This window comes from Marmota marmota, unplaced genomic scaffold, assembly GCF_001458135.2.
Source record: "Marmota marmota marmota unplaced genomic scaffold, marMar, whole genome shotgun sequence".
Taxonomy (NCBI): domain Eukaryota; kingdom Metazoa; phylum Chordata; class Mammalia; order Rodentia; family Sciuridae; genus Marmota; species Marmota marmota.
Genome location: NW_026000057.1, coordinates 25,597,622 through 25,604,996, shown reverse-complemented (window position 1 = coordinate 25,604,996; position 7,375 = coordinate 25,597,622). Strand labels below are relative to the sequence as shown.

Sequence of the window (7,375 nt, the reverse complement as noted above, 5' to 3'; positions counted from 1 at the left end):
GTTCCAGCCCCAGCCCCTTTAGTTGTATTCTTGATAATCGCCATTCTGACTGGAGTGAGATGAAACCTCTGTGTAGTTTAATTTGTGTTTCTATAATTGCTAGTGATGTTGAACATTTTTTAATATATTTGTTGACTATTCATATTTCTTCTTCTGTGAAGTGTTCAGTTCCTTTGCCCATTTATCGATTGGGTTATTTGCTTTTTGGGTGTTAAGTTTTTTTAGTTCTTTATGTATCCTGGAGATTAATGCTCTATCTGAGGTGCAGTTAACAAAAAGATTTTCACCCATTCTGTAGGCTCTCTCTTCACATTCTTTTTTTTTTAAATTTTGTTGTTGTTATTATTGTTGTCAATGGACCTTTATTTTATTTTATTTTATTTATATGAGATACTGAGAACTGAATCTGGTGCCTCACTCATGCAAGGCAAGCTCTCTACCACTGAACTATGACCCCAGCCCCTCTCTTCACATTCTTGATTGTTTCCTTTGCTGCGGAGAAGCTTTTTAGTTTGATACCATCTCATGTATTGATTCTTGACTTTACTTCTTGCCCTTTAGAAGTCTTGTTAAGGAATTTGTTTCCTAAGCTGACATGACAGAGATTTGGGCCTACTTTTTCTTCTAGTAGACACAGGGAAGTGTATGTTTAACTTTTAAAGAACCTGCCAGACTTTTCCAAATTGACTGTACCATTTTCCATCCTTGCTAGCACCATATAAAGAGTTCAGTTGTTCTCCTTCCCTGCCAGCATTTGACATTCTTTTCTAGTTTGGCCATTGTAGTGGGTATGTATTGTATTTCACTGTTGTTTAAATTTCCACTTCTCTAGTGATTAATGGCATTAATCGTCTTGTCTGTTGCAATTGGCCATTTATCTCTTCCTTTGTGAAATGTCTGTTCACATACATTGCCCATTTAAAAGTACTGAGTTGTGGAGCTTCTGGCAAGATGGCTGATCAGAGGCACAAGATCCACTCTTTTCCCCACACAAAGAATAAACAGCTACTACTCAGCTGCAGTATCAAGGGAGAGTGATAGAATACAGTGCAGATGAAATGGGGGAAATGAAGAAATGGTCTGGTGAAAAAGGAAATGAAGAAGAGCCTTGCATCGATTGAGCAAATGCCTCAGTCTAAACTCAGTCTTTCTACCAAGGGGAAAAGGTAATGGAAAAGGAGTACCCTGTTCATGTAATATTCTCCCTGACCCAAGTTTCTGCCATGTAGTGCCATTTTCAGACCAATGTCAACCTCACCTGTCCACGTGTGACTCACTCTTCTAGTACTGCTCCACCAGATGTGCAAATATCAATGCAGCGACACAAGAAGAATGAAAAAACAGGGTACTATGACAGCTCCAGAAGAAAACAGTAACTTTTTGGCGACAGACATAAAAGACATGAAATTGAATGAATGCCTGGAAAAGAATTTGAAAGAATGATTCTAGGGAAACTTAATGAGATATAAGAGATTATAAAGACAATTTGTTATAATTAGAAAAATGATTCATGATAAGAATAAAAAATTTAGCAAAGAGATAGAGATCATAAAAAATATAAATCTTGGAATTAAAGAACTTAATAAGAATAAATATAGATAAATAGATAGATAGATAGATAGATAGACAGTCTAAATGACATCAGACTGCATCAAGCAGAGGGGAGAATTTCTGAACTTGAACACAAGTCTTTTGGAATAGCCCAGTAAGATATAAAAACAAAAATCAAAACAAAATAAAACTCCAAATATTTATGGGACACCATTAAACAAATATTTGAATTATAAGAGTTTCAAGGAAATGATATAGAAAACCTATTCAATGAAATAACAGCAGAAAATTTTCCAAATATTCAGGACATCCAGATCCAGGAAGCCCACCCAAAGGATCCCAAATGGATATGACTCAAGAAAGTTCTTTTTGTGGCATATGAGTCAAATTGTCAAAAGTACAAGACAAAGAGAAAATTCTAAAAATAGCAAAAGAAAAGTGCCAAGTCTATTTAAGGGAATCCCAATTAGACTAACAGAAAATTTCTGAACAGAAACCTTATAGTCCAGGAGGGAATGAGATGACATATTCAAAGTTCTGAAGACAAACAAACACCAAGATACTATACCCAGAAAATTTATCCTTCAGAAATGACCTAGAAATAATTACCTTTCAAAACAAGCAAAAACTGAGAAAACTTATTATCACCATACTGACCTTATAAAAATGCTTAAAGGAAGTGAAATATAACCATCATCATGAAAACACATAAAAGTATAGATCCCACTAGAAGATATCTACACTAAAGAGAAAAAAAAAGAATTAAACATTTTCAATATAGAAATCCACCAAACTACAAAGATAAATGGAGTGTGGGAAGGGGAGAAGGGATTAGCAAGGATGGCGGAATGTGATGGACATCATTATCCAAAGTACATGTATGAAGACGCAAATTGGAATCAACATACTTTATATACAACCAGAGATATGAAAAATTATGCTGTATACGTGAAATAAGAATTGTAATGAATTCTGCTGTCATTTATTTTTTTAAAATCAATAAAAATAATAAAAGTTTAAATTTAAAAACCAAGGTGCCAGCAACTTGATTTATATTCATAAATTCTCATATTATGGTTATGCATTTATTGTTGGGGATATTAACAAAACCCCAACAATAGGATATGTGAATCCCATTTAATGAAGTCCCAAAAGAGATATTTTAATTTCCAATGCTAGTTGTACTTTTCCTAAACAACCAGGAAAATTAAAATTTATGGACACCGAGTTTTAAATCCATCATATTTCTTTCTAGAAAGCAAAGCATTTGTGGCTTAACTCCAGTATTTGTATAAGAACTTATGATTTCCAGTAAATCAGCTTCACCTTTGCCTTCATCCCATTATCCTACATTTTCTTGTCATGATTTTATTTTTTTATTTATTTTATATTCCATAGTGTGCTCTTCTACCATCATCAATTATTTTTAATGATAACTTACATGGATATATACACATAATTAAATTGCTTTTCATTATTACAAATCTCTAAGATAATTATTATGTCCATTATGAACTAGTTTTAAAGAGCAATGCACTCTTATTTCAGAAATGAACTTATTTCAGTAACAGTAAGTAGTTGATTAAAAAAAAATAAAAAGAGCCTTAACTTAGTTCTTCAGTTTGAAAAAAAGAAAAATCCTTCAGGAAATGGAAAGGCCAAGCAGACTGTGAGTGGTGCGCTCCTTTTCATCTCCACCTTCCACCTCCAGCTGCAGACATCTAAAACTACTACTCCATCATTAGCACATCCAGCTGCAGATATCTAGAACTACCACTCCATCATTAGCACAACCTCCTCTTCTCCACGTGCTACCTCCACCTGCCTTATTGCAACTCTGGTATTCTCTAGCGGCCAAGGGAGTGATGACTGTGATTCTTTGAATCTTTTCTACTTCTTACATCTCCCAGATCATTATCCACCCTGTCTCTTATGGAAAGGAATCCTGGTTCTTAGGGGCTCATGCAACTCAGTTAATTTTCTTTATTAGCTCACTTTATTTATCACTTGAACAGTCTCTTATGTTTATCAAAACTTTGGCACCTGACAGCTTTCTCCCTGCCCAATTGCTGTCCTCGAAGATGCTTTCTATATCCATGATTTCCTTTCAATTCTTGACTCTTTCCTCATGGCCTTTCCTACATAGCCACACTATGGATGTTTTAATCCACAAAATCCACAGAATTATTGATATTCCAAATCAATAGCTTAGGCATTGAGCACTCTCACCACCATCTTTCCTCTTCCTGGCTTACTTCTTCAAGTTCTCTCACTTCAACATTCCTCTGACTTTAGTGGACCCTTCAATAAGAATCCAGTCTCCCTTTTTATATCTTCAGCCTACCTTTAATACTATTCATCGAATATCTTCCATGATCCATAATCCTAAGAATAATTTTGTCAGTGCAATGAACTGTCTCTGCCTTATCATTTCTGTTTCATGAAAACGAATGTATTGAAATAATCAACCCCAAATTTTAACTTTTGCACATCTATATCTGAAAGCAGTAATTTTGGAGAAAAATCACAAATCGGAGCCTATCAATTTCATCAGAAAGTTATGAACACCAACTTCAACTGGGCTTTCACTGTGGTCCCAAATCCTGGTTATGCTTCCTTAGGCTACTTGCTTTTTTTATTTGCTTAACTGGTTCACATTTTCTCTGGAGTACTTCATGTCTTAGGCTGCTATTGCATTTCCCTTTCAGCCCAGATAAAATCACAACAATCAACTCTCCAGTACCTCCCCATCTCCTCCTTCTTGCCTGGTGCATCTGAGGAATTATCCAAAGTACATGTATGAAGACACGAATTGGTGTGAATATACTTTGTATACAACCCGAAATATGAAAAATTGTGCTATGTGTAATAAGAATTGTAATGCATTCTGCTGTCATATATAATAAAAAAATTAATTAAAAAAAAGAAAATCCCTTTTTCTTGTCTTGATCAGTTTTCTACCCATGCTCAGAAAACCTTTTAGCCTTTTAAGAACCCTACAGAATGAACTTACTCTCCTCCCTACTGTATCTTCAGCTTCTTAGTTCTTAATGAGGGTTTCAGATCAACATTTCAAATTGATCTGTGAGAAAGTCCAATTAAAAAAAAATCCTTCCCTTGACTGCTTCGTTCATTTTAACATGAACATTTTTGGTGTCATTAACAGTCTCACTCTGAGTAAAAAGTGGAAACCATTTTTGAGGTACATCATTATTACTTCCCTGTAAATTTCAACCCTATTGCATTGTTAAATATTTTCAGGGTTAACTAATGCTCTCCTGCCAGCAGGTGGCTCTGTATCAAAAAGGGAAAAGAAACGAAAATGAAACTCGTGTCTAAAATGGGACCCAGGTCTCATTCCCTACTACTTACTGTGTTTATATCTTAACCGTTAACGCAGGAAAGCTGTTTAGTATACAGAGAGGAAGAGGATATCTACAAAGGAACAAGTAAGTAAAACATTAAAAATAATTCTTTTAAGGAGATTTCAAATAAGCTTCAGATCTGTAACTAGAAGTTTTTGTTTTGTTTTATTTTAAATTAATATAGCCAAAAATTTAAGAGATGGAAAAAAATGGTAAGAACATTGAAAAGAACTTTTATTTTACAATGATTTTCTGTGGCTACAGTGGAAAGATCACTTCTATGTCTAATATATACATTTATTATAAAATATTAAAAACCAGTCCCTTTGACCAACATGGCACTAAAAGTGAAGCAAGCAGTTCTGTGACATTGATGTGGCCAAGGTCAACACTCTGAGCAGGCCTGATAGGGAGGGGAAGGCATTTGATCAACTCATTCCTGATTATGATGCTTTGATGTTGCCAACAAAATTGGAATCATCTAAACACAGTCCAGTTGGTTAATTCTAAATATATGTTATTTCACCATAAAAATATTAATAAAACCAATATTTATGCACACCACCCACCCTGACAAATAGAACACAATCTTTCTTTTATTAAAATTTTTTATTAATACATTATAAATATTAGCGGGATCCATAGTGAAATATTCAAATATGCACATAAAATTAGCTTCAATTCATTCCCCAGTACTTCACTCCTCCCTTTCCTTATTCCCCTCCCTCTACTCTTTGATCTTTTTTCTGTTTATTTATATGTATATATATTTTTCACCAGTGCATTAAAATTTTGCATAAAGTGGGATTCATTATGATAATTTATACATGCATATAGCATAATGTGGCTGATTTTATTCCCCAGTTCTTCCTCTTCCCTTCCTTCCCTCCAACCCCCTTAATTCTCTACTTACCTTCTACTGATCTTCATCTAACTCTTGAAGACTGTGTGAACATTTTCCTTTATTCCCAGAGATAATATTGTTCTTATTTCTGTTTATAATTATTTCATTTGTTTTTGTGTCCTTATAGTATTTCTATATATATCTTTATAAATATAGTTTTGATATATGTGTACATATATAGAGAGATATATGATCCCTAAATATAGTGCCTCTTTTTTCTTTTTCTTTTTTTCCTTCTTTTTTTTTTTGCACTGCTGGGGATTAAACCCAGGGACACTCTACCACTAAGCTATATTCCTAGCCCTTTTTATTTTTTATTTTAGATAGGGTCTGATTAAGTTGCTGAGGCTGGGCTCAAACTTGGGACCCGCCTACCCTCAACCTCGTGAGTTGTTGGGATTATAGATGTGCACTACCATTCCTAAAAATATTACTTAGTTTTATTGTAAATGATACTGTACTATGTGCATTCTTCTGTGATGCACTTTATCAACTACCTTTATATTTATGAGTGTCATCCCTTTTGAGACATATATTCTAATACATAAATACCATTATGTATTTGAATCATCACATTAGGTAAAGAAATCACACCAACTGAAATGCAGCCAAAGGCAAAGGGACTGTAAAATGGATATTGGAAAAAGAAGTCTACATACAAAATTTGGCCTTTAATCAGTTGCATAAGTGAAGATTTTACTAGTTACCCATATTTCATCTTGCCTTATCATGTATGGTAGAGGTATATGTAACCCATTACATTTTTTCTTTCTTCCTTCCCTCTAATTTTACATAGTGGGTAGTAGTTAACTTTATAAATGAGTCTATATAGTACAAGGCATCAGTCTGAGATTATGAATGAAACTAGTAGAGGAATGAACTCTCACAAACTGCAAAGATTATGAGATTTACTCTCTTGCCAGTAAACAAATTAGGCTCCCCTCCCTGCCCCAGTTTCAAGAATGCAGGATGCAGTTTCAAGGATGCATCTCTGACACCTGGGTCAGAGACGAAAAACAGTTTATTACTCACGCTAGTGTCAATAGCCAGTGAATGGCATTTGAAGTGCCAGTTCCTTGAGAATCAATTCTTCTAGGGCAACTCAAAGAGGGCAAGATGGTTCCTGCACATGGAATGGATTGTGTTATAGGAAAGAAACCCTAAGCTTAGTGAAACCTAAGTTTTCATGTTGAAAAGAACATATGCCTAATCTTTGCCCCAGAAGAGACTCATTGCTGTCTTCCAAGATTGTTCATTATATAAACATTCTTTTTTATTTATTTTTTTATTTTTTTATTTTTTAATTTTTTATTGTGGGTTGTTCAAAACATTACAAATTTCTTGACATATCATATTCGACACTTTGATTCAAGTGGGTTATGAACTCCCACCTTCACCCCATACACAGATTGCAGAATCACATCAGTTACACATCCATTGATTTACATATTGCCATACTAGTGTCTGTTGTGCTCCGCTGCCTTTCCCATCCTCCACCCTCCCCCCTCCCCACCTCTCCCCTCCCCTAAATCTGTGCTGTTTTAAACCACTGAGT

At 34.6% G+C, this 7,375-nt stretch overlaps 1 protein-coding gene across 3 annotated transcripts in view; it reads left to right on the top strand.

Moving 5' to 3' along the window:
- Nucleotides 1-4,855: 4,855 nt before the first annotated feature.
- Hpgds (hematopoietic prostaglandin D synthase) overlaps nucleotides 4,856-7,375 on the top strand; it is an 83,601-nt gene continuing 81,081 nt past the window's right edge. For 2 of the 3 annotated variants that reach the window (XM_048813628.1, XM_015484564.2), the window contains exon 1: nucleotides 4,864-5,000. The gene's annotated coding sequence lies outside the window, so the exon portion shown is untranslated. Of the gene's footprint in view, nucleotides 5,001-7,375 lie in introns of all 3 variants that reach the window. The other variant, XM_015484563.2, reaches the window with a different exon arrangement.